This window comes from Ranitomeya variabilis, unplaced genomic scaffold (genome assembly GCF_051348905.1).
Source record: "Ranitomeya variabilis isolate aRanVar5 unplaced genomic scaffold, aRanVar5.hap1 Scaffold_552, whole genome shotgun sequence".
NCBI lineage: Eukaryota > Metazoa > Chordata > Amphibia > Anura > Dendrobatidae > Ranitomeya > Ranitomeya variabilis.
Window position 1 is genome coordinate 62,089 of NW_027508188.1, and position 22,309 is coordinate 84,397.

The window sequence follows — 22,309 nt, forward strand, 5'->3', positions numbered from 1 at the left end:
GCCGCAGGGAAGACATTTCCAGAAACTCTGGATGCTCTGTCGATGACAGTTCTGCGGTGTGCATGTGTTCAAGCTCTGCGCAACGCGTTTTGAATCTGCATAACCACACCCTCCATCCCCGTGAAGGTTCCGTGCGACAAAGCAAGCTCCATTTCCAGCTCCCTGTTCCAAAAATCCATTTAATATATGGTCCCCAAATAGGGGACGTATCAGATATTAAACTAATAAGGACAGACACTACACTTGATCTTGAGCCATTTGGCCGAGAAGAGTTGATCAGAAATGGTTTGCCACTTGGGCCGCACCAAGGCCTACAACCGACACCCACTGTGGAGACGTAGCAAAAGATTGCCGCAGGGAAGACATTTCCAGAAACTCTGGATGCTCTGTCGATGACAGTTCTGCGGTGTGCATGTGTTCAAGCTGTGCGCAACGCGTTTTGAATCTGCATAACCACACCCTCCATCCCCATGAAGGTTCCGTGTGACAAAGCAAGCTCCATTTCCAGCTCCCTGTTCCAAAAATCCATTTAATATATGGTCCCCAAATAGGGGACGTATCAGATATTAAACTAATAAGAACAGACACTACGCTTGATCTTGAGCCATTTGGCCAAGAAGAGATGATCAGAAATGGTTTGCCACTTGGGCCGCACCAAGGCCTACAACCGACATCCACTGTGAGACGTAGCAAAAGATTGCCGCAGGGAAGACATTTCCAGAAACTCTGGATGATCTGTCGATGACAGTTCTGCGGTGTGCATGTGTTCAAGCTGTGTGAAACGCGTTTTGAATCTGCATAACCACACCCTCCACCCCCGTGATGGTTCCGTGCGACAAAGCAAGCTCCATTTCCAGCTCCCTGTTCCAAAAATCCATTTAATATATGGTCCCCAAATAGGGGACGTATCAGATATTAAACTAATAAGAACAGACACTACGCTTGATCTTGAGCCATTTGGCCGAGAAGAGATGATCAGAAATGATTTGCCACTTGGGCCGCACCAAGGCCTACAACCGACACCCACTGTGGAGACGTAGCAAAAGATTGCCGCAGGGAAGACATTTCCAGAAACTCTGGATGCTCTGTCGATGACAGTTCTGCGGTGTGCATGTGTTCAAGCTGTGCGCAACGCGTTTTGAATCTGCATAACCACACCCTCCATCCCCATGAAGGTTCCGTGTGACAAAGCAAGCTCCATTTCCAGCTCCCTGTTCCAAAAATCCATTTAATATATGGTCCCCAAATAGGGGACGTATCAGATATTAAACTAATAAGAACAGACACTACGCTTGATCTTGAGCCATTTGGCCGAGAAGAGATGATCAGAAATGGTTTGCCACTTGGGCCGCACCAAGGCCTACAACCGACACCCACTGTGGAGACGTAGCAAAAGATTGCCGCAGGGAAGACATTTCCAGAAACTCTGGATGCTCTGTCGATGACAGTTCTGCGGTGTGCATGTGTTCAAGCTGTGCGCAACGCGTTTTGAATCTGCATAACCACACCCTCCATCCCCGTGAAGGTTCCGTGTGACAAAGCAAGCTCCATTTCCAGCTCCCTGTTCCAAAAATCCATTTAATATATGGTCCCCAAATAGGGGACGTATCAGATATTAAACTAATAAGAACAGACACTACGCTTGATCTTGAGCCATTTGGCCGAGAAGAGATGATCAGAAATGGTTTGCCACTTGGGCCGCACCAAGGCCTACAACCGACATCCACTGTGAGACGTAGCAAAAGATTGCCGCAGGGAAGACATTTCCAGAAACTCTGGATGCTCTATCGATGACAGTTCTGCGGTGTGCATGTGTTCAAGCTGTGCGCAACGCGTTTTGAATCTGCATAACCACACCCTCCATCCCCGTGAAGGTTCCGTGCGACAAAGCAAGCTCCATTTCCAGCTCCCTGTTCCAAAAATCCATTTAATATATGGTCCCCAAATAGGGGACGTATCAGATATTAAACTAATAAGAACAGACAATACACTTGATCTTGAGCCATTTGGCCGAGAAGAGATGATCAGAAATGGTTTGCCACTTGGGCCGCACCAAGGCCTACAACCGACACCCACTGTGGAGACGTAGCAAAAGATTGCCGCAGGGAAGACATTTCCAAAAACTCTGGATGATCTGTCGATGACAGTTCTGCGGTGTGCATGTGTTCAAGCTGTGCGAAACGCGTTTTGAATCTGCATAACCACACCCTCCACCCCCGTGATGGTTCCGTGCGACAAAGCAAGCTCCATTTCCAGCTCCCTGTTCCAAAAATCCATTTAATATATGGTCCCCAAATAGGGGACGTATCAGATATTAAACTAATAAGAACAGACACTACGCTTGATCTTGAGCCATTTGGCCGAGAAGAGATGATCAGAAATGATTTGCCACTTGGGCCGCACCAAGGTCTACAACCGACACCCACTGTGGAGACGTAGCAAAAGATTGCCGCAGGGAAGACATTTCCAGAAACTCTGGATGCTCTGTCGATGACAGTTCTGCGGTGTGCATGTGTTCAAGCTGTGCGCAACGCGTTTTGAATCTGCATAACCACACCCTCCATCCCCGTGAAGGTTCCGTGTGACAAAGCAAGCTCCATTTCCAGCTCCCTGTTCCAAAAATCCATTTAATATATGGTCCCCAAATAGGGGACGTATCAGATATTAAACTAATAAGAACAGACACTACGCTTGATCTTGAGCCATTTGGCCGAGAAGAGATGATCAGAAATGGTTTGCCACTTGGGCCGCACCAAGGCCTACAACCGACACCCACTGTGGAGACGTAGCAAAAGATTGCCGCAGGGAAGACATTTCCAGAAACTCTGGATGCTCTGTCGATGACAGTTCTGCGGTGTGCATGTGTTCAAGCTGTGCGCAACGCGTTTTGAATCTGCATAACCACACCCTCCATCCCCGTGAAGGTTCCGTGTGACAAAGCAAGCTCCATTTCCAGCTCCCTGTTCCAAAAATCCATGTAATATATGGTCCCCAAATACGGGACGTATCAGATATTAAACTAATAACAGACACTACGCTTGATCTTGATCCATTTGGCCGAGAAGAGATGATCAGAAATGGTTTGCCACTTGGGCCGCACCAAGGCCTACAACCGACACCCACTGTTAAGACGTAGCAAAAGATTGCCGCAGGGAAGACATTTCCAGAAACTCTGGATGCTCTGTCGATGACAGTTCTGCGGTGTGCATGTGTTCAAGCTGTGCGCAACGCGTTTTGAATCTGCATAACCACACCCTCCATCCCCGTGAAGGTTCCGTGTGACAAAGCAAGCTCCATTTCCAGCTCCCTGTTCCAAAAATCCATTTAATATATGGTCCCCAAATAGGGGACGTAACAGATATTAAACTAATAAGAACAGACACTACGCTTGATCTTGAGCCATTTGGCCGAGAAGAGATGATCAGAAATGGTTTGACACTTGGGCCGCACCAAGGCCTACAACCGACACCCACTGTGGAGACGTAGCAAAAGATTGCCGCAGGGAAGACATTTCCAGAAACTCTGGATGCTCTGTCGATGACAGTTCTGCGGTGTGCATGTGTTCAAGCTGTGCGCAACGCGTTTTGAATCTGCATAACCACACCCTCCATCCCCGTGAAGGTTCCGTGTGACAAAGCAAGCTCCATTTCCAGCTCCCTGTTCCAAAAATCCATTTAATATATGGTCCCCAAATAGGGGACGTATCAGATATTAAACTAATAAGAACAGACACTACGCTTGATCTTGAGCCATTTGGCCGAGAAGAGATGATCAGAAATGGTTTGCCACTTGGGCCGCACCAAGGCCTACAACCGACACCCACTGTGGAGACGTAGCAAAAGATTGCCGCAGGGAAGACATTTCCAGAAACTCTGGATGCTCTGTCGATGACAGTTCTGCGGTGTGCATGTGTTCAAGCTCTGCGCAACGCGTTTTGAATCTGCATAACCACACCCTCCATCCCCGTGAAGGTTCCGTGCGACAAAGCAAGCTCCATTTCCAGCTCCCTGTTCCAAAAATCCATTTAATATATGGTCCCCAAATAGGGGACGTATCAGATATTAAACTAATAAGGACAGACACTACACTTGATCTTGAGCCATTTGGCCGAGAAGAGTTGATCAGAAATGGTTTGCCACTTGGGCCGCACCAAGGCCTACAACCGACACCCACTGTGGAGACGTAGCAAAAGATTGCCGCAGGGAAGACATTTCCAGAAACTCTGGATGATCTGTCGATGACAGTTCTGCGGTGTGCATGTGTTCAAGCTGTGCGCAACGCGTTTTGAATCTGCATAACCACACCCTCCACCCCCGTGATGGTTCCGTGCGACAAAGCAAGCTCCATTTCCAGCTCCCTGTTCCAAAAATCCATTTAATATATGGTCCCCAAATAGGGGACGTATCAGATATTAAACTAATAAGAACAGACACTACGCTTGATCTTGAGCCATTTGGCCGAGAAGAGATGATCAGAAATGATTTGCCACTTGGGCCGCACCAAGGCCTACAACCGACACCCACTGTGGAGACGTAGCAAAAGATTGCCGCAGGGAAGACATTTCCAGAAACTCTGGATGCTCTGTCGATGACAGTTCTGCGGTGTGCATGTGTTCAAGCTGTGCGCAACGCGTTTTGAATCTGCATAACCACACCCTCCACCCCCGTGAAGGTTCCGTGTGACAAAGCAAGCTCCATTTCCAGCTCCCTGTTCCAAAAATCCATTTAATATATGGTCCCCAAATAGGGGACGTATCAGATATTAAACTAATAAGAACAGACACTACGCTTGATCTTGAGCCATTTGGCCGAGAAGAGATGATCAGAAATGGTTTGCCACTTGGGCCGCACCAAGGCCTACAACCGACACCCACTGTGGAGACGTAGCAAAAGATTGCCGCAGGGAAGACATTTCCAGAAACTCTGGATGCTCTGTCGATGACAGTTCTGCGGTGTGCATGTGTTCAAGCTGTGCGCAACGCGTTTTGAATCTGCATAACCACACCCTCCATCCCCGTGAAGGTTCCGTGTGACAAAGCAAGCTCCATTTCCAGCTCCCTGTTCCAAAAATCCATTTAATATATGGTCCCCAAATAGGGGACGTATCAGATATTAAACTAATAAGAACAGACACTACGCTTGATCTTGAGCCATTTGGCCGAGAAGAGATGATCAGAAATGGTTTGCCACTTGGGCCGCACCAAGGCCTACAACCGACATCCACTGTGGAGACGTAGCAAAAGATTGCCGCAGGGAAGACATTTCCAGAAACTCTGGATGCTCTATCGATGACAGTTCTGCGGTGTGCATGTGTTCAAGCTGTGCGCAACGCGTTTTGAATCTGCATAACCACACCCTCCATCCCCGTGAAGGTTCCGTGCGACAAAGCAAGCTCCATTTCCAGCTCCCTGTTCCAAAAATCCATTTAATATATGGTCCCCAAATAGGGGACGTATCAGATATTAAACTAATAAGAACAGACACTACACTTGATCTTGAGCCATTTGGCCGAGAAGAGATGATCAGAAATGGTTTGCCACTTGGGCCGCACCAAGGCCTACAACCGACACCCACTGTGGAGACGTAGCAAAAGATTGCCGCAGGGAAGACATTTCCAAAAACTCTGGATGATCTGTCGATGACAGTTCTGCGGTGTGCATGTGTTCAAGCTGTGCGAAACGCGTTTTGAATCTGCATAACCACACCCTCCACCCCCGTGATGGTTCCGTGCGACAAAGCAAGCTCCATTTCCAGCTCCCTGTTCCAAAAATCCATTTAATATATGGTCCCCAAATAGGGGACGTATCAGATATTAAACTAATAAGAACAGACACTACGCTTGATCTTGAGCCATTTGGCCGAGAAGAGATGATCAGAAATGATTTGCCACTTGGGCCGCACCAAGGTCTACAACCGACACCCACTGTGGAGACGTAGCAAAAGATTGCCGCAGGGAAGACATTTCCAGAAACTCTGGATGCTCTGTCGATGACAGTTCTGCGGTGTGCATGTGTTCAAGCTGTGCGCAACGCGTTTTGAATCTGCATAACCACACCCTCCATCCCCGTGAAGGTTCCGTGTGACAAAGCAAGCTCCATTTCCAGCTCCCTGTTCCAAAAATCCATTTAATATATGGTCCCCAAATAGGGGACGTAACAGATATTAAACTAATAAGAACAGACACTACGCTTGATCTTGAGCCATTTGGCCGAGAAGAGATGATCAGAAATGGTTTGCCACTTGGGCCGCACCAAGGCCTACAACCGACACCCACTGTGGAGACGTAGCAAAAGATTGCCGCAGGGAAGACATTTCCAGAAACTCTGGATGCTCTGTCGACGACAGTTCTGCGGTGTGCATGTGTTCAAGCTGTGCGCAACGCGTTTTGAATCTGCATAACCACACCCTCCATCCCCGTGAAGGTTCCGTGTGACAAAGCAAGCTCCATTTCCAGCTCCCTGTTCCAAAAATCCAATTAATATATGGTCCCCAAATAGGGGACGTATCAGATATTAAACTAATAAGAACAGACACTACGCTTGATCTTGAGCCATTTGGCCGAGAAGAGATGATCAGAAATGGTTTGCCACTTGGGCCGCACCAAGGCCTACAACCGACACCCACTGTGGAGACGTAGCAAAAGATTGCCGCAGGGAAGACATTTCCAGAAACTCTGGATGCTCTGTCGACGACAGTTCTGCGGTGTGCATGTGTTCAAGCTGTGCGCAACGCGTTTTGAATCTGCATAACCACACCCTCCATCCCCGTGAAGGTTCCGTGTGACAAAGCAAGCTCCATTTCCAGCTCCCTGTTCCAAAAATCCATTTAATATATGGTCCCCAAATAGGGGACGTATCAGATATTAAACTAATAAGAACAGACACTACGCTTGATCTTGAGCCATTTGGCCGAGAAGAGATGATCAGAAATGGTTTGCCACTTGGGCCGCACCAAGGCCTACAACCGACACCAACTGTGGAGACGTAGCAAAAGATTGCCGCAGGGAAGACATTTCCAGAAACTCTGGATGCTCTGTCGATGACAGTTCTGCGGTGTGCATGTGTTCAAGCTGTGCGCAACGCGTTTTGAATCTGCATAACCACACCCTCCATCCCCGTGAAGGTTCCGTGTGACAAAGCAAGCTCCATTTCCAGCTCCCTGTTCCAAAAATCCATTTAATATATGGTCCCCAAATAGGAGACGTATCAGATATTAAACTAATAAGAACAGACACTACGCTTGATCTTGAGCCATTTGGCCGAGAAGAGATGATCAGAAATGGTTTGCCACTTGGGCCGCACCAAGGCCTACAACCGACATCCACTGTGAGACGTAGCAAAAGATTGCCGCAGGGAAGACATTTCCAGAAACTATGGATGCTCTATCGATGACAGTTCTGCGGTGTGCATGTGTTCAAGCTGTGCGCAACGCGTTTTGAATCTGCATAACCACACCCTCCATCCCCGTGAAGGTTCCGTGTGACAAAGCAAGCTCCATTTCCAGCTCCCTGTTCCAAAAATCCATTTAATATATGGTCCCCAAATAGGGGACGTATCAGATATTAAACTAATAAGAACAGACACTACGCTTGATCTTGAGCCATTTGGCCGAGAAGAGATGATCAGAAATGGTTTGCCACTTGGGCCGCACCAAGGCCTACAACCGACATCCACTGTGAGACGTAGCAAAAGATTGCCGCAGGGAAGACATTTCCAGAAACTATGGATGCTCTATCGATGACAGTTCTGCGGTGTGCATGTGTTCAAGCTGTGCGCAACGCGTTTTGAATCTGCATAACCACACCCTCCATCCCCGTGAAGGTTCCGTGCGACAAAGCAAGCTCCATTTCCAGCTCCCTGTTCCAAAAATCCATTTAATATATGGTCCCCAAATAGGGGACGTATCAGATATTAAACTAATAAGAACAGACACTACACTTGATCTTGAGCCATTTGGCCGAGAAGAGTTGATCAGAAATGGTTTGCCACTTGGGCCGCACCAAGGCCTACAACCGACACCCACTGTGGAGACGTAGCAAAAGATTGCCGCAGGGAAGACATTTCCAGAAACTCTGGATGCTCTGTTGATGACAGTTCTGCGGTGTGCATGTGTTCAAGCTGTGCGCAACGCGTTTTGAATCTGCATAACCACACCCTCCATCCCCGTGAAGGTTCCGTGTGACAAAGCAAGCTCCATTTCCAGCTCCCTGTTCCAAAAATCCATTTAATATATGGTCCCCAAATAGGGGACGTATCAGATATTAAACTAATAAGAACAGACACTACGCTTGATCTTGAGCCATTTGGCCGAGAAGAGATGATCAGAAATGGTTTGCCACTTGGGCCGCACCAAGGCCTACAACCGACACCCACTGTGGAGACGTAGCAAAAGATTGCCGCAGGGAAGACATTTCCAGAAACTCTGGATGATCTGTCGATGACAGTTCTGCGGTGTGCATGTGTTCAAGCTGTGCGAAACGCATTTTGAATCTGCATAACCACACCCTCCACCCCCGTGAAGGTTCCGTGCGACAAAGCAAGCTCCATTTCCAGCTCCCTGTTCCAAAAATCCATTTAATATATGGTCCCCAAATAGGGGACGTATCAGATATTAAACTAATAAGAACAGACACTACGCTTGATCTTGAGCCATTTGGCCGAGAAGAGATGATCAGAAATGGTTTGCCACTTGGGCCGCACCAAGGCCTACAACCGACACCCACTGTGGAGACGTAGCAAAAGATTGCCGCAGGGAAGACATTTCCAGAAACTCTGGATGCTCTGTTGATGACAGTTCTGCGGTGTGCATGTGTTCAAGCTGTGCGCAACGCGTTTTGAATCTGCATAACCACACCCTCCATCCCCGTGAAGGTTCAGTGTGACAAAGCAAGCTCCATTTCCAGCTCCCTGTTCCAAAAATCCATTTAATATATGGTCCCCAAATAGGGGACGTATCAGATATTAAACTAATAAGAACAGACACTACGCTTGATATTGATCCATTTGGCCGAGAAGAGATGATCAGAAATGGTTTGCCACTTGGGCCGCACCAAGGCCTACAACCGACACCCACTGTTAAGACGTAGCAAAAGATTGCCGCAGGGAAGACATTTCCAGAAACTCTGGATGCTCTGTTGATGACAGTTCTGCGGTGTGCATGTGTTCAAGCTGTGCGCAACGCATTTTGAATCTGCATAACCACACCCTCCATCCCCGTGAAGGTTCCGTGTGACAAAGCAAGCTCCATTTCCAGCTCCCTGTTCCAAAAATCCATTTAATATATGGTCCCCAAATAGGGGACGTAACAGATATTAAACTAATAAGAACAGACACTACGCTTGATCTTGAGCCATTTGGCCGAGAAGAGATGATCAGAAATGGTTTGCCACTTGGGCCGCACCAAGGCCTACAACCGACACCCACTGTGGAGACGTAGCAAAAGATTGCCGCAGGGAAGACATTTCCAGAAACTCTGGATGCTCTGTCGATGACAGTTCTGCGGTGTGCATGTGTTCAAGCTGTGCGCAACGCGTTTTGAATCTGCATAACCACACCCTCCATCCCCGTGAAGGTTCCGTGTGACAAAGCAAGCTCCATTTCCAGCTCCCTGTTCCAAAAATCCATTTAATATATGGTCCCCAAATAGGGGACGTATCAGATATTAAACTAATAAGAACAGACACTACGCTTGATCTTGAGCCATTTGGCCGAGAAGAGATGATCAGAAATGGTTTGCCACTTGGGCCGCACCAAGGCCTACAACCGACACCCACTGTGGAGACATAGCAAAAGATTGCCGCAGGGAAGACATTTCCAGAAACTCTGGATGCTCTGTCGATGACAGTTCTGCGGTGTGCATGTGTTCAAGCTGTGCGCAACGCGTTTTGAATCTGCATAACCACACCCTCCATCCCCGTGAAGGTTCCGTGTGACAAAGCAAGCTCCATTTCCAGCTCCCTGTTCCAAAAATCCATTTAATATATGGTCCCCAAATAGGGGACGTATCAGATATTAAACTAATAAGAACAGACACTACGCTTGATCTTGAGCCATTTGGCCAAGAAGAGATGATCAGAAATGGTTTGCCACTTGGGCCGCACCAAGGCCTACAACCGACACCCACTGTGGAGACGTAGCAAAAGATTGCCGCAGGGAAGACATTTCCAGAAACTCTGGATGATCTGTCGATGACAGTTCTGCGGTGTGCATGTGTTCAAGCTGTGTGAAACGCGTTTTGAATCTGCATAACCACACCCTCCACCCCCGTGATGGTTCCGTGCGACAAAGCAAGCTCCATTTCCAGCTCCCTGTTCCAAAAATCCATTTAATATATGGTCCCCAAATAGGGGACGTATCAGATATTAAACTAATAAGAACAGACACTACGCTTGATCTTGAGCCATTTGGCCGAGAAGAGATGATCAGAAATGATTTGCCACTTGGGCCGCACCAAGGCCTACAACCGACACCCACTGTGGAGACGTAGCAAAAGATTGCCGCAGGGAAGACATTTCCAGAAACTCTGGATGCTCTGTCGATGACAGTTCTGCGGTGTGCATGTGTTCAAGCTGTGCGCAACGCGTTTTGAATCTGCATAACCACACCCTCCATCCCCGTGAAGGTTCCGTGTGACAAAGCAAGCTCCATTTCCAGCTCCCTGTTCCAAAAATCCATTTAATATATGGTCCCCAAATAGGGGACGTATCAGATATTAAACTAATAAGAACAGACACTACGCTTGATCTTGAGCCATTTGGCCGAGAAGAGATGATCAGAAATGGTTTGCCACTTGGGCCGCACCAAGGCCTACAACCGACACCCACTGTGGAGACGTAGCAAAAGATTGCCGCAGGGAAGACATTTCCAGAAACTCTGGATGCTCTGTCGATGACAGTTCTGCGGTGTGCATGTGTTCAAGCTGTGCGCAACGCGTTTTGAATCTGCATAACCACACCCTCCATCCCCGTGAAGGTTCCGTGTGACAAAGCAAGCTCCATTTCCAGCTCCCTGTTCCAAAAATCCATTTAATATATGGTCCCCAAATAGGGGACGTATCAGATATTAAACTAATAAGAACAGACACTACGCTTGATCTTGAGCCATTTGGCCGAGAAGAGATGATCAGAAATGGTTTGCCACTTGGGCCGCACCAAGGCCTACAACCGACACCCACTGTGGAGACGTAGCAAAAGATTACCGCAGGGAAGACATTTCCAGAAACTCTGGATGATCTGTCGATGACAGTTCTGCGGTGTGCATGTGTTCAAGCTGTGCGCAACGCGTTTTGAATCTGCATAACCACACCCTCCATCCCCGTGAAGGTTCCGTGTGACAAAGCAAGCTCCATTTCCAGCTCCCTGTTCCAAAAATCCATTTAATATATGGTCCCCAAATAGGGGACGTATCAGATATTAAACTAATAAGAACAGACACTACACTTGATCTTGAGCCATTTGGCCGAGAAGAGTTGATCAGAAATGGTTTGCCACTTGGGCCGCACCAAGGCCTACAACCGACACCCACTGTGGAGACGTAGCAAAAGATTGCCGCAGGGAAGACATTTCCAGAAACTCTGGATGCTCTGTTGATGACAGTTCTGCGGTGTGCATGTGTTCAAGCTGTGCGCAACGCGTTTTGAATCTGCATAACCACACCCTCCATCCCCGTGAAGGTTCCGTGTGACAAAGCAAGCTCCATTTCCAGCTCCCTGTTCCAAAAATCCATTTAATATATGGTCCCCAAATAGGGGACGTATCAGATATTAAACTAATAAGAACAGACACTACGCTTGATCTTGAGCCATTTGGCCGAGAAGAGATGATCAGAAATGGTTTGCCACTTGGGCCGCACCAAGGCCTACAACCGACACCCACTGTGGAGACGTAGCAAAAGATTGCCGCAGGGAAGACATTTCCAGAAACTCTGGATGATCTGTCGATGACAGTTCTGCGGTGTGCATGTGTTCAAGCTGTGCGAAACGCATTTTGAATCTGCATAACCACACCCTCCACCCCCGTGAAGGTTCCGTGCGACAAAGCAAGCTCCATTTCCAGCTCCCTGTTCCAAAAATCCATTTAATATATGGTCCCCAAATAGGGGACGTATCAGATATTAAACTAATAAGAACAGACACTACGCTTGATCTTGAGCCATTTGGCCGAGAAGAGATGATCAGAAATGGTTTGCCACTTGGGCCGCACCAAGGCCTACAACCGACACCCACTGTGGAGACGTAGCAAAAGATTGCCGCAGGGAAGACATTTCCAGAAACTCTGGATGCTCTGTTGATGACAGTTCTGCGGTGTGCATGTGTTCAAGCTGTGCGCAACGCGTTTTGAATCTGCATAACCACACCCTCCATCCCCGTGAAGGTTCAGTGTGACAAAGCAAGCTCCATTTCCAGCTCCCTGTTCCAAAAATCCATTTAATATATGGTCCCCAAATAGGGGACGTATCAGATATTAAACTAATAAGAACAGACACTACGCTTGATCTTGATCCATTTGGCCGAGAAGAGATGATCAGAAATGGTTTGCCACTTGGGCCGCACCAAGGCCTACAACCGACACCCACTGTTAAGACGTAGCAAAAGATTGCCGCAGGGAAGACATTTCCAGAAACTCTGGATGCTCTGTTGATGACAGTTCTGCGGTGTGCATGTGTTCAAGCTGTGCGCAACGCGTTTTGAATCTGCATAACCACACCCTCCATCCCCGTGAAGGTTCCGTGTGACAAAGCAAGCTCCATTTCCAGCTCCCTGTTCCAAAAATCCATTTAATATATGGTCCCCAAATAGGGGACGTAACAGATATTAAACTAATATGAACAGACACTACGCTTGATCTTGAGCCATTTGGCCGAGAAGAGATGATCAGAAATGGTTTGCCACTTGGGCCGCACCAAGGCCTACAACCGACACCCACTGTGGAGACGTAGCAAAAGATTGCCGCAGGGAAGACATTTCCAGAAACTCTGGATGCTCTGTCGATGACAGTTCTGCGGTGTGCATGTGTTCAAGCTGTGCGCAACGCGTTTTGAATCTGCATAACCACACCCTCCATCCCCGTGAAGGTTCCGTGTGACAAAGCAAGCTCCATTTCCAGCTCCCTGTTCCAAAAATCCATTTAATATATGGTCCCCAAATAGGGGACGTATCAGATATTAAACTAATAAGAACAGACACTACGCTTGATCTTGAGCCATTTGGCCGAGAAGAGATGATCAGAAATGGTTTGCCACTTGGGCCGCACCAAGGCCTACAACCGACACCCACTGTGGAGACGTAGCAAAAGATTGCCACAGGGAAGACATTTCCAGAAACTCTGGATGCTCTGTCGATGACAGTTCTGCGGTGTGCATGTGTTCAAGCTCTGCGCAACGCGTTTTGAATCTGCATAACCACACCCTCCATCCCCGTGAAGGTTCCGTGCGACAAAGCAAGCTCCATTTCCAGCTCCCTGTTCCAAAAATCCATTTAATATATGGTCCCCAAATAGGGGACGTATCAGATATTAAACTAATAAGGACAGACACTACACTTGATCTTGAGCCATTTGGCCGAGAAGAGTTGATCAGAAATGGTTTGCCACTTGGGCCGCACCAAGGCCTACAACCGACACCCACTGTGGAGACGTAGCAAAAGATTGCCGCAGGGAAGACATTTCCAGAAACTCTGGATGCTCTGTCGATGACAGTTCTGCGGTGTGCATGTGTTCAAGCTGTGCGCAACGCGTTTTGAATCTGCATAACCACACCCTCCATCCCCGTGAAGGTTCCGTGTGACAAAGCAAGCTCCATTTCCAGCTCCCTGTTCCAAAAATCCATTTAATATATGGTCCCCAAATAGGGGACGTATCAGATATTAAACTAATAAGAACAGACACTACGCTTGATCTTGAGCCATTTGGCCAAGAAGAGATGATCAGAAATGGTTTGCCACTTGGGCCGCACCAAGGCCTACAACCGACACCCACTGTGGAGACGTAGCAAAAGATTGCCGCAGGGAAGACATTTCCAGAAACTCTGGATGATCTGTCGATGACAGTTCTGCGGTGTGCATGTGTTCAAGCTGTGTGAAACGCGTTTTGAATCTGCATAACCACACCCTCCACCCCCGTGATGGTTCCGTGCGACAAAGCAAGCTCCATTTCCAGCTCCCTGTTCCAAAAATCCATTTAATATATGGTCCCCAAATAGGGGACGTATCAGATATTAAACTAATAAGAACAGACACTACGCTTGATCTTGAGCCATTTGGCCGAGAAGAGATGATCAGAAATGATTTGCCACTTGGGCCGCACCAAGGCCTACAACCGACACCCACTGTGGAGACGTAGCAAAAGATTGCCGCAGGGAAGACATTTCCAGAAACTCTGGATGCTCTGTCGATGACAGTTCTGCGGTGTGCATGTGTTCAAGCTGTGCGCAACGCGTTTTGAATCTGCATAACCACACCCTCCATCCCCGTGAAGGTTCCGTGTGACAAAGCAAGCTCCATTTCCAGCTCCCTGTTCCAAAAATCCATTTAATATATGGTCCCCAAATAGGGGACGTATCAGATATTAAACTAATAAGAACAGACACTACGCTTGATCTTGAGCCATTTGGCCGAGAAGAGATGATCAGAAATGGTTTGCCACTTGGGCCGCACCAAGGCCTGCAACCGACACCCACTGTGGAGACGTAGCAAAAGATTGCCGCAGGGAAGACATTTCCAGAAACTCTGGATGCTCTGTCGATGACAGTTCTGCGGTGTGCATGTGTTCAAGCTGTGCGCAACGCGTTTTGAATCTGCATAACCACACCCTCCATCCCCGTGAAGGTTCCGTGTGACAAAGCAAGCTCCATTTCCAGCTCCCTGTTCCAAAAATCCATTTAATATATGGTCCCCAAATAGGGGACGTATCAGATATTAAACTAATAAGAACAGACACTACGCTTGATCTTGAGCCATTTGGCCGAGAAGAGATGATCAGAAATGGTTTGCCACTTGGGCCGCACCAAGGCCTACAACCGACATCCACTGTGAGACGTAGCAAAAGATTGCCGCAGGGAAGACATTTCCAGAAACTCTGGATGCTCTATCGATGACAGTTCTGCGGTGTGCATGTGTTCAAGCTGTGCGCAACGCATTTTGAATCTGCATAACCACACCCTCCATCCCCGTGAAGGTTCCGTGCGACAAAGCAAGCTCCATTTCCAGCTCCCTGTTCCAAAAATCCATTTAATATATGGTCCCCAAATAGGGGACGTATCAGATATTAAACTAATAAGAACAGACACTACACTTGATCTTGAGCCATTTGGCCGAGAAGAGATGATCAGAAATGGTTTGCCACTTGGGCCGCACCAAGGCCTACAACCGACACCCACTGTGGAGACGTAGCAAAAGATTGCCGCAGGGAAGACATTTCCAGAAACTCTGGATGATCTGTCGATGACAGTTCTGCGGTGTGCATGTGTTCAAGCTGTGCGAAACGCGTTTTGAATCTGCATAACCACACCCTCCACCCCCGTGATGGTTCCGTGCGACAAAGCAAGCTCCATTTCCAGCTCCCTGTTCCAAAAATATATTTAATATATGGTCCCCAAATAGGGGACGTATCAGATATTAAACTAATAAGAACAGACACTACGCTTGATCTTGAGTCATTTGGCCGAGAAGAGATGATCAGAAATGATTTGCCACTTGGGCCGCACCAAGGCCTACAACCGACACCCACTGTGGAGACGTAGCAAAAGATTGCCGCAGGGAAGACATTTCCAGAAACTCTGGATGCTCTGTCGATGACAGTTCTGCGGTGTGCATGTGTTCAAGCTGTGCGCAACGCGTTTTGAATCTGCATAACCACACCCTCCATCCCCGTGAAGGTTCCGTGTGACAAAGCAAGCTCCATTTCCAGCTCCCTGTTCCAAAAATCCATTTAATATATGGTCCCCAAATAGGGGACGTATCAGATATTAAACTAATAAGAACAGACACTACGCTTGATCTTGAGCCATTTCGCCGAGAAGAGATGATCAGAAATGGTTTGCCACTTGGGCCGCACCAAGGCCTACAACCGACACCCACTGTGGAGATGTAGCAAAAGATTGCCGCAGGGAAGACATTTCCAGAAACTCTGGATGCTCTGTCGATGACAGTTCTGCGGTGTGCATGTGTTCAAGCTGTGCGCAACGCGTTTTGAATCTGCATAACCACACCCTCCATCCTCGTGAAGGTTCCGTGTGACAAAGCAAGCTCCATTTCCAGCTCCCTGTTCCAAAAATCCATGTAATATATGGTCCCCAAATACGGGACGTATCAGATATTAAACTAATAACAGACACTACGCTTGATCTTGATCCATTTGGCCGAGAAGAGATGATCAGAAATGGTTTGCCACTTGGGCCGCACCAAGGCCTACAACCGACACCCACTGTTAAGACGTAGCAAAAGATTGCCGCAGGGAAGACATTTCCAGAAACTCTGGATGCTCTGTCGATGACAGTTCTGCGGTGTGCATGTGTTCAAGCTGTGCGCAACGCGTTTTGAATCTGCATAACCACACCCTCCATCCCCGTGAAGGTTCCGTGTAACAAAGCAAGCTCCATTTCCAGCTCCCTGTTCCAAAAATCCATTTAATATATGGTCCCCAAATAGGGGACGTATCAGATATTAAACTAATAAGAACAGACACTACGCTTGATCTTGAGCCATTTCGCCGAGAAGAGATGATCAGAAATGGTTTGCCACTTGGGCCGCACCAAGGCCTACAACCGACACCCACTGTGGAGATGTAGCAAAAGATTGCCGCAGGGAAGACATTTCCAGAAACTCTGGATGCTCTGTCGATGACAGTTCTGCGGTGTGCATGTGTTCAAGCTGTGCGCAACGCGTTTTGAATCTGCATAACCACACCCTCCATCCTCGTGAAGGTTCCGTGTGACAAAGCAAGCTCCATTTCCAGCTCCCTGTTCCAAAAATCCATGTAATATATGGTCCCCAAATACGGGACGTATCAGATATTAAACTAATAACAGACACTACGCTTGATCTTGATCCATTTGGCCGAGAAGAGATGATCAGAAATGGTTTGCCACTTGGGCCGCACCAAGGCCTACAACCGACACCCACTGTTAAGACGTAGCAAAAGATTGCCGCAGGGAAGACATTTCCAGAAACTCTGGATGCTCTGTCGATGACAGTTCTGCGGTGTGCATGTGTTCAAGCTGTGCGCAACGCGTTTTGAATCTGCATAACCACACCCTCCATCCCCGTGAAGGTTCCGTGTGACAAAGCAAGCTCCATTTCCAGCTCCCTGTTCCAAAAATCCATTTAATATATGGTCCCCAAATAGGGGACGTAACAGATATTAAACTAATAAGAACAGACACTACGCTTGATCTTGAGCCATTTGGCCGAGAAGAGATGATCAGAAATGGTTTGCCACTTGGGCCGCACCAAGGCCTACAACCGACACCCACTGTGGAGACGTAGCAAAAGATTGCCGCAGGGAAGACATTTCCAGAAACTCTGGATGCTCTGTCGACGACAGTTCTGCGGTGTGCATGTGTTCAAGCTGTGCGCAACGCGTTTTGAATCTGCATAACCACACCCTCCATCCCCGTGAAGGTTCCGTGTGACAAAGCAAGCTCCATTTCCAGCTCCCTGTTCCAAAAATCCATTTAATATATGGTCCCCAAATAGGGGACGTATCAGATATTAAACTAATAAGAACAGACACTACGCTTGATCTTGAGCCATTTGGCCGAGAAGAGATGATCAGAAATGGTTTGCCACTTGGGCCGCACCAAGGCCTACAACCGACACCCACTGTGGAGACGTAGCAAAAGATTGCCGCAGGGAAGACATTTCCAGAAACTCTGGATGCTCTGTCGATGACAGTTCTGCGGTGTGCATGTGTTCAAGCTGTGCGCAACGCGTTTTGAATCTGCATAACCACACCCTCCATCCCCGTGAAGGTTCCGTGTGACAAAGCAAGCTCCATTTCCAGCTCCCTGTTCCAAAAATCCATTTAATATATGGTCCCCAAATAGGGGACGTAACAGATATTAAACTAATAAGAACAGACACTACGCTTGATCTTGAGCCATTTGGCCGAGAAGAGATGATCAGAAATGGTTTGCCACTTGGGCCGCACCAAGGCCTACAACCGACACCCACTGTGGAGACGTAGCAAAAGATTGCCGCAGGGAAGACATTTCCAGAAACTCTGGATGCTCTGTCGACGACAGTTCTGCGGTGTGCATGTGTTCAAGCTGTGCGCAACGCGTTTTGAATCTGCATAACCACACCCTCCATCCCCGTGAAGGTTCCGTGTGACAAAGCAAGCTCCATTTCCAGCTCCCTGTTCCAAAAATCCATTTAATATATGGTCCCCAAATAGGGGACGTATCAGATATTAAACTAATAAGAACAGACACTACGCTTGATCTTGAGCCATTTGGCCGAGAAGAGATGATCAGAAATGGTTTGCCACTTGGGCCGCACCAAGGCCTACAACCGACACCCACTGTGGAGACGTAGCAAAAGATTGCCGCAGGGAAGACATTTCCAGAAACTCTGGATGCTCTGTCGATGACAGTTCTGCGGTGTGCATGTGTTCAAGCTGTGCGCAACGCATTTTGAATCTGCATAACCACACCCTCCATCCCCGTGAAGGTTCCGTGTGACAAAGCAAGCTCCATTTCCAGCTCCCTGTTCCAAAAATCCATTTAATATATGGTCCCCAAATAGGGGACGTATCAGATATTAAACTAATAGGAAAAGACACTACGCTTGATCTTGAGCCATTTGGCCGAGAAGAGATGATCAGAAATGGTTTGCCACTTGGGCCGCACCAAGGCCTACAACCGACACCAACTGTGGAGACGTAGCAAAAGATTGCCGCAGGGAAGACATTTCCAGAAACTCTGGATGCTCTGTCGATGACAGTTCTGCGGTGTGCATGTGTTCAAGCTGTGCGCAACGCGTTTTGAATCTGCATAACCACACCCTCCATCCCCGTGAAGGTTCCGTGTGACAAAGCAAGCTCCATTTCCAGCTCCCTGTTCCAAAAATCCATTTAATATATGGTCCCCAAATAGGGGACGTATCAGATATTAAACTAATAAGAACAGACACTACGCTTGATCTTGAGCCATTTGGCCGAGAAGAGATGATCAGAAATGGTTTGCCACTTGGGCCGCACCAAGGCCTACAACCGACATCCACTGTGAGACGTAGCAAAAGATTGCCGCAGGGAAGACATTTCCAGAAACTCTGGATGCTCTATCGATGACAGTTCTGCGGTGTGCATGTGTTCAAGCTGTGCGCAATGCGTTTTGAATCTGCATAACCACACCCTCCATCCCCGTGAAGGTTCCGTGCGACAAAGCAAGCTCCATTTCCAGCTCCCTGTTCCAAAAATCCATTTAATATATGGTCCCCAAATAGGGGACGTATCAGATATTAAACTAATAAGAACAGACACTACACTTGATCTTGAGCCATTTGGCCGAGAAGAGATGATCAGAAATGGTTTGCCACTTGGGCCGCACCAAGGCCTACAACCGACACCCACTGTGGAGACGTAGCAAAAGATTGCTGCAGGGAAGACATTTCCAGAAACTCTGGATGCTCTGTCGATGACAGCTCTGCGGTGTGCATGTGTTCAAGCTGTGCGCAACGCGTTTTGAATCTGCATAACCACACCCTTCATCCCCGTGAAGGTTCCGTGTGACAAAGCAAGCTCCATTTCCAGCTCCCTGTTCCAAAAATCCATTTAATGTATGGTCCCCAAATAGGGGACGTATCAGATATTAAACTAATAAGAACAGACACTACGCTTGATCTTGAGCCATTTGGCCGAGAAGAGATGATCAGAAATGGTTTGCCACTTGGGCCGCACCAAGGCCTACAACCGACACCCACTGTGGAGACGTAGCAAAAGATTGCCGCAGGGAAGACATTTCCAGAAACTCTGGATGCTCTGTCGATGACAGTTCTGCGGTGTGCATGTGTTCAAGCTGTGCGCAATGCATTTTGAATCTGCATAACCACACCCTCCATCCCCGTGAAGGTTCCGTGTGACAAAGCAAGCTCCATTTCCAGCTCCCTGTTCCAAAAATCCATTTAATATATGGTCCCCAAATAGGGGACGTATCAGATATTAAACTAATAAGAACAGACACTACGCTTGATCTTGAGCCATTTGGCCGAGAAGAGATGATCAGAAATGGTTTGCCACTTGGGCCGCACCAAGGCCTACAACCGACACCAACTGTGGAGACGTAGCAAAAGATTGCCGCAGGGAAGACATTTCCAGAAACTCTGGATGCTCTGTCGATGACAGTTCTGCGGTGTGCATGTGTTCAAGCTGTGCGCAACGCGTTTTGAATCTGCATAACCACACCCTCCATCCCCGTGAAGGTTCCGTGTGACAAAGCAAGCTCCATTTCCAGCTCCCTGTTCCAAAAATCCATTTAATATATGGTCCCCAAATAGGGGACGTATCAGATATTAAACTAATAAGAACAGACACTACGCTTGATCTTGAGCCATTTGGCCGAGAAGAGATGATCAGAAATGGTTTGCCACTTGGGCCGCACCAAGGCCTACAACCGACATCCACTGTGAGACGTAGCAAAAGATTGCCGCAGGGAAGACATTTCCAGAAACTCTGGATGCTCTATCGATGACAGTTCTGCGGTGTGCATGTGTTCAAGCTGTGCGCAATGCGTTTTGAATCTGCATAACCACACCCTCCATCCCCGTGAAGGTTCCGTGCGACAAAGCAAGCTCCATTTCCAGCTCCCTGTTCCAAAAATCCATTTAATATATGGTCCCCAAATAGGGGACGTATCAGATATTAAACTAATAAGAACAGACACTACACTTGATCTTGAGCCATTTGGCCGAGAAGAGATGATCAGAAATGGTTTGCCACTTGGGCCGCACCAAGGCCTACAACCGACACCCACTGTGGAGACGTAGCAAAAGATTGCTGCAGGGAAGACATTTCCAGAAACTCTGGATGCTCTGTCGATGACAGTTCTGCGGTGTGCATGTGTTCAAGCTGTGCGCAACGCGTTTTGAATCTGCATAACCACACCCTCCATCCCCGTGAAGGTTCCGTGTGACAAAGCAAGCTCCATTTCCAGCTCCCTGTTCCAAAAATCCATTTAATATATGGTCCCCAAATAGGGGACGTATCAGATATTAAACTAATAAGAACAGACACTACGCTTGATCTTGAGCCATTTGGCCGAGAAGAGATGATCAGAAATGGTTTGCCACTTGGGCCGCACCAAGGCCTACAACCGACATCCACTGTGAGACGTAGCAAAAGATTGCCGCAGGGAAGACATTTCCAGAAACTCTGGATGCTCTATCGATGACAGTTCTGCGGTGTGCATGTGTTCAAGCTGTGCGCAATGCGTTTTGAATCTGCATAACCACACCCTCCATCCCCGTGAAGGTTCCGTGCGACAAAGCAAGCTCCATTTCCAGCTCCCTGTTCCAAAAATCCATTTAATATATGGTCCCCAAATAGGGGACGTATCAGATATTAAACTAATAAGAACAGACACTACACTTGATCTTGAGCCATTTGGCCGAGAAGAGATGATCAGAAATGGTTTGCCACTTGGGCCGCACCAAGGCCTACAACCGACACCCACTGTGGAGACGTAGCAAAAGATTGCTGCAGGGAAGACATTTCCAGAAACTCTGGATGCTCTGTCGATGACAGCTCTGCGGTGTGCATGTGTTCAAGCTGTGCGCAACGCGTTTTGAATCTGCATAACCACACCCTTCATCCCCGTGAAGGTTCCGTGTGACAAAGCAAGCTCCATTTCCAGCTCCCTGTTCCAAAAATCCATTTAATGTATGGTCCCCAAATAGGGGACGTATCAGATATTAAACTAATAAGAACAGACACTACGCTTGATCTTGAGCCATTTGGCCGAGAAGAGATGATCAGAAATGGTTTGCCACTTGGGCCGCACCAAGGCCTACAACCGACACCCACTGTGGAGACGTAGCAAAAGATTGCCGCAGGGAAGACATTTCCAGAAACTCTGGATGCTCTGTCGATGACAGTTCTGCGGTGTGCATGTGTTCAAGCTGTGCGCAATGCATTTTGAATCTGCATAACCACACCCTCCATCCCCGTGAAGGTTCCGTGTGACAAAGCAAGCTCCATTTCCAGCTCCCTGTTCCAAAAATCCATTTAATATATGGTCCCCAAATAGGGGACGTATCAGATATTAAACTAATAAGAACAGACACTACGCTTGATCTTGAGCCATTTGGCCGAGAAGAGATGA

General features: G+C 47.9%; 64 pseudogenes; all 64 read right to left on the reverse strand.

Annotated features, from left to right (window-relative positions):
* Window positions 1–100: 100 nt before the first annotated feature.
* LOC143790955 (U2 spliceosomal RNA) lies at window positions 101–274 on the reverse strand (annotated as a pseudogene).
* Window positions 275–450: 176 nt separating this feature from the next.
* On the reverse strand, window positions 451–624 carry LOC143790818 (U2 spliceosomal RNA; annotated as a pseudogene).
* A 137-nt stretch (window positions 625–761) lies between these two features.
* LOC143790801 (U2 spliceosomal RNA) lies at window positions 762–973 on the reverse strand (annotated as a pseudogene).
* A 176-nt stretch (window positions 974–1,149) lies between these two features.
* On the reverse strand, window positions 1,150–1,323 carry LOC143790813 (U2 spliceosomal RNA; annotated as a pseudogene).
* Window positions 1,324–1,499: 176 nt separating this feature from the next.
* On the reverse strand, window positions 1,500–1,673 carry LOC143790848 (U2 spliceosomal RNA; annotated as a pseudogene).
* A 175-nt stretch (window positions 1,674–1,848) lies between these two features.
* LOC143791244 (U2 spliceosomal RNA) lies at window positions 1,849–2,022 on the reverse strand (annotated as a pseudogene).
* Window positions 2,023–2,160: 138 nt separating this feature from the next.
* On the reverse strand, window positions 2,161–2,372 carry LOC143790913 (U2 spliceosomal RNA; annotated as a pseudogene).
* Window positions 2,373–2,548: 176 nt separating this feature from the next.
* LOC143790849 (U2 spliceosomal RNA) lies at window positions 2,549–2,722 on the reverse strand (annotated as a pseudogene).
* Window positions 2,723–2,898: 176 nt separating this feature from the next.
* Window positions 2,899–3,069, reverse strand: LOC143791237 (U2 spliceosomal RNA; annotated as a pseudogene).
* Window positions 3,070–3,245: 176 nt separating this feature from the next.
* LOC143791103 (U2 spliceosomal RNA) lies at window positions 3,246–3,419 on the reverse strand (annotated as a pseudogene).
* Window positions 3,420–3,595: 176 nt separating this feature from the next.
* Window positions 3,596–3,769, reverse strand: LOC143790850 (U2 spliceosomal RNA; annotated as a pseudogene).
* A 176-nt stretch (window positions 3,770–3,945) lies between these two features.
* Window positions 3,946–4,119, reverse strand: LOC143790956 (U2 spliceosomal RNA; annotated as a pseudogene).
* Window positions 4,120–4,294: 175 nt separating this feature from the next.
* LOC143790920 (U2 spliceosomal RNA) lies at window positions 4,295–4,469 on the reverse strand (annotated as a pseudogene).
* A 176-nt stretch (window positions 4,470–4,645) lies between these two features.
* Window positions 4,646–4,819, reverse strand: LOC143791248 (U2 spliceosomal RNA; annotated as a pseudogene).
* A 176-nt stretch (window positions 4,820–4,995) lies between these two features.
* LOC143790851 (U2 spliceosomal RNA) lies at window positions 4,996–5,169 on the reverse strand (annotated as a pseudogene).
* Window positions 5,170–5,345: 176 nt separating this feature from the next.
* On the reverse strand, window positions 5,346–5,519 carry LOC143790795 (U2 spliceosomal RNA; annotated as a pseudogene).
* A 138-nt stretch (window positions 5,520–5,657) lies between these two features.
* LOC143790914 (U2 spliceosomal RNA) lies at window positions 5,658–5,869 on the reverse strand (annotated as a pseudogene).
* A 176-nt stretch (window positions 5,870–6,045) lies between these two features.
* Window positions 6,046–6,219, reverse strand: LOC143791104 (U2 spliceosomal RNA; annotated as a pseudogene).
* A 176-nt stretch (window positions 6,220–6,395) lies between these two features.
* On the reverse strand, window positions 6,396–6,569 carry LOC143790940 (U2 spliceosomal RNA; annotated as a pseudogene).
* A 176-nt stretch (window positions 6,570–6,745) lies between these two features.
* Window positions 6,746–6,919, reverse strand: LOC143790852 (U2 spliceosomal RNA; annotated as a pseudogene).
* A 176-nt stretch (window positions 6,920–7,095) lies between these two features.
* Window positions 7,096–7,269, reverse strand: LOC143791033 (U2 spliceosomal RNA; annotated as a pseudogene).
* A 175-nt stretch (window positions 7,270–7,444) lies between these two features.
* On the reverse strand, window positions 7,445–7,618 carry LOC143790854 (U2 spliceosomal RNA; annotated as a pseudogene).
* Window positions 7,619–7,793: 175 nt separating this feature from the next.
* Window positions 7,794–7,967, reverse strand: LOC143791049 (U2 spliceosomal RNA; annotated as a pseudogene).
* Window positions 7,968–8,143: 176 nt separating this feature from the next.
* LOC143790855 (U2 spliceosomal RNA) lies at window positions 8,144–8,317 on the reverse strand (annotated as a pseudogene).
* A 176-nt stretch (window positions 8,318–8,493) lies between these two features.
* LOC143791116 (U2 spliceosomal RNA) lies at window positions 8,494–8,667 on the reverse strand (annotated as a pseudogene).
* Window positions 8,668–8,843: 176 nt separating this feature from the next.
* LOC143791207 (U2 spliceosomal RNA) lies at window positions 8,844–9,017 on the reverse strand (annotated as a pseudogene).
* A 176-nt stretch (window positions 9,018–9,193) lies between these two features.
* LOC143791106 (U2 spliceosomal RNA) lies at window positions 9,194–9,367 on the reverse strand (annotated as a pseudogene).
* A 176-nt stretch (window positions 9,368–9,543) lies between these two features.
* LOC143790856 (U2 spliceosomal RNA) lies at window positions 9,544–9,717 on the reverse strand (annotated as a pseudogene).
* Window positions 9,718–9,893: 176 nt separating this feature from the next.
* Window positions 9,894–10,067, reverse strand: LOC143790928 (U2 spliceosomal RNA; annotated as a pseudogene).
* Window positions 10,068–10,205: 138 nt separating this feature from the next.
* On the reverse strand, window positions 10,206–10,417 carry LOC143790802 (U2 spliceosomal RNA; annotated as a pseudogene).
* A 176-nt stretch (window positions 10,418–10,593) lies between these two features.
* LOC143790857 (U2 spliceosomal RNA) lies at window positions 10,594–10,767 on the reverse strand (annotated as a pseudogene).
* A 176-nt stretch (window positions 10,768–10,943) lies between these two features.
* LOC143790858 (U2 spliceosomal RNA) lies at window positions 10,944–11,117 on the reverse strand (annotated as a pseudogene).
* A 176-nt stretch (window positions 11,118–11,293) lies between these two features.
* Window positions 11,294–11,467, reverse strand: LOC143791246 (U2 spliceosomal RNA; annotated as a pseudogene).
* A 176-nt stretch (window positions 11,468–11,643) lies between these two features.
* Window positions 11,644–11,817, reverse strand: LOC143790859 (U2 spliceosomal RNA; annotated as a pseudogene).
* Window positions 11,818–11,993: 176 nt separating this feature from the next.
* On the reverse strand, window positions 11,994–12,167 carry LOC143791127 (U2 spliceosomal RNA; annotated as a pseudogene).
* A 176-nt stretch (window positions 12,168–12,343) lies between these two features.
* Window positions 12,344–12,517, reverse strand: LOC143791047 (U2 spliceosomal RNA; annotated as a pseudogene).
* Window positions 12,518–12,693: 176 nt separating this feature from the next.
* On the reverse strand, window positions 12,694–12,867 carry LOC143791203 (U2 spliceosomal RNA; annotated as a pseudogene).
* Window positions 12,868–13,043: 176 nt separating this feature from the next.
* LOC143790860 (U2 spliceosomal RNA) lies at window positions 13,044–13,217 on the reverse strand (annotated as a pseudogene).
* A 176-nt stretch (window positions 13,218–13,393) lies between these two features.
* On the reverse strand, window positions 13,394–13,567 carry LOC143790958 (U2 spliceosomal RNA; annotated as a pseudogene).
* Window positions 13,568–13,743: 176 nt separating this feature from the next.
* LOC143790929 (U2 spliceosomal RNA) lies at window positions 13,744–13,917 on the reverse strand (annotated as a pseudogene).
* A 138-nt stretch (window positions 13,918–14,055) lies between these two features.
* Window positions 14,056–14,267, reverse strand: LOC143790803 (U2 spliceosomal RNA; annotated as a pseudogene).
* Window positions 14,268–14,443: 176 nt separating this feature from the next.
* On the reverse strand, window positions 14,444–14,617 carry LOC143790861 (U2 spliceosomal RNA; annotated as a pseudogene).
* Window positions 14,618–14,793: 176 nt separating this feature from the next.
* Window positions 14,794–14,967, reverse strand: LOC143790862 (U2 spliceosomal RNA; annotated as a pseudogene).
* Window positions 14,968–15,142: 175 nt separating this feature from the next.
* Window positions 15,143–15,316, reverse strand: LOC143790807 (U2 spliceosomal RNA; annotated as a pseudogene).
* A 138-nt stretch (window positions 15,317–15,454) lies between these two features.
* On the reverse strand, window positions 15,455–15,666 carry LOC143791146 (U2 spliceosomal RNA; annotated as a pseudogene).
* A 176-nt stretch (window positions 15,667–15,842) lies between these two features.
* Window positions 15,843–16,016, reverse strand: LOC143791126 (U2 spliceosomal RNA; annotated as a pseudogene).
* A 176-nt stretch (window positions 16,017–16,192) lies between these two features.
* LOC143791235 (U2 spliceosomal RNA) lies at window positions 16,193–16,363 on the reverse strand (annotated as a pseudogene).
* A 198-nt stretch (window positions 16,364–16,561) lies between these two features.
* Window positions 16,562–16,713, reverse strand: LOC143791125 (U2 spliceosomal RNA; annotated as a pseudogene).
* A 176-nt stretch (window positions 16,714–16,889) lies between these two features.
* LOC143791236 (U2 spliceosomal RNA) lies at window positions 16,890–17,060 on the reverse strand (annotated as a pseudogene).
* Window positions 17,061–17,236: 176 nt separating this feature from the next.
* Window positions 17,237–17,410, reverse strand: LOC143791107 (U2 spliceosomal RNA; annotated as a pseudogene).
* Window positions 17,411–17,586: 176 nt separating this feature from the next.
* On the reverse strand, window positions 17,587–17,760 carry LOC143790863 (U2 spliceosomal RNA; annotated as a pseudogene).
* Window positions 17,761–17,936: 176 nt separating this feature from the next.
* LOC143791108 (U2 spliceosomal RNA) lies at window positions 17,937–18,110 on the reverse strand (annotated as a pseudogene).
* Window positions 18,111–18,286: 176 nt separating this feature from the next.
* On the reverse strand, window positions 18,287–18,460 carry LOC143790865 (U2 spliceosomal RNA; annotated as a pseudogene).
* Window positions 18,461–18,636: 176 nt separating this feature from the next.
* LOC143791204 (U2 spliceosomal RNA) lies at window positions 18,637–18,810 on the reverse strand (annotated as a pseudogene).
* A 176-nt stretch (window positions 18,811–18,986) lies between these two features.
* Window positions 18,987–19,160, reverse strand: LOC143790866 (U2 spliceosomal RNA; annotated as a pseudogene).
* A 175-nt stretch (window positions 19,161–19,335) lies between these two features.
* On the reverse strand, window positions 19,336–19,509 carry LOC143790819 (U2 spliceosomal RNA; annotated as a pseudogene).
* A 198-nt stretch (window positions 19,510–19,707) lies between these two features.
* LOC143790976 (U2 spliceosomal RNA) lies at window positions 19,708–19,859 on the reverse strand (annotated as a pseudogene).
* A 176-nt stretch (window positions 19,860–20,035) lies between these two features.
* LOC143790867 (U2 spliceosomal RNA) lies at window positions 20,036–20,209 on the reverse strand (annotated as a pseudogene).
* A 176-nt stretch (window positions 20,210–20,385) lies between these two features.
* Window positions 20,386–20,559, reverse strand: LOC143790868 (U2 spliceosomal RNA; annotated as a pseudogene).
* A 175-nt stretch (window positions 20,560–20,734) lies between these two features.
* LOC143790830 (U2 spliceosomal RNA) lies at window positions 20,735–20,908 on the reverse strand (annotated as a pseudogene).
* Window positions 20,909–21,084: 176 nt separating this feature from the next.
* On the reverse strand, window positions 21,085–21,258 carry LOC143790869 (U2 spliceosomal RNA; annotated as a pseudogene).
* Window positions 21,259–21,433: 175 nt separating this feature from the next.
* Window positions 21,434–21,607, reverse strand: LOC143790841 (U2 spliceosomal RNA; annotated as a pseudogene).
* A 198-nt stretch (window positions 21,608–21,805) lies between these two features.
* LOC143790977 (U2 spliceosomal RNA) lies at window positions 21,806–21,957 on the reverse strand (annotated as a pseudogene).
* Window positions 21,958–22,133: 176 nt separating this feature from the next.
* Window positions 22,134–22,307, reverse strand: LOC143790870 (U2 spliceosomal RNA; annotated as a pseudogene).
* Between the last annotated feature and the right edge of the window lie 2 nt (window positions 22,308–22,309).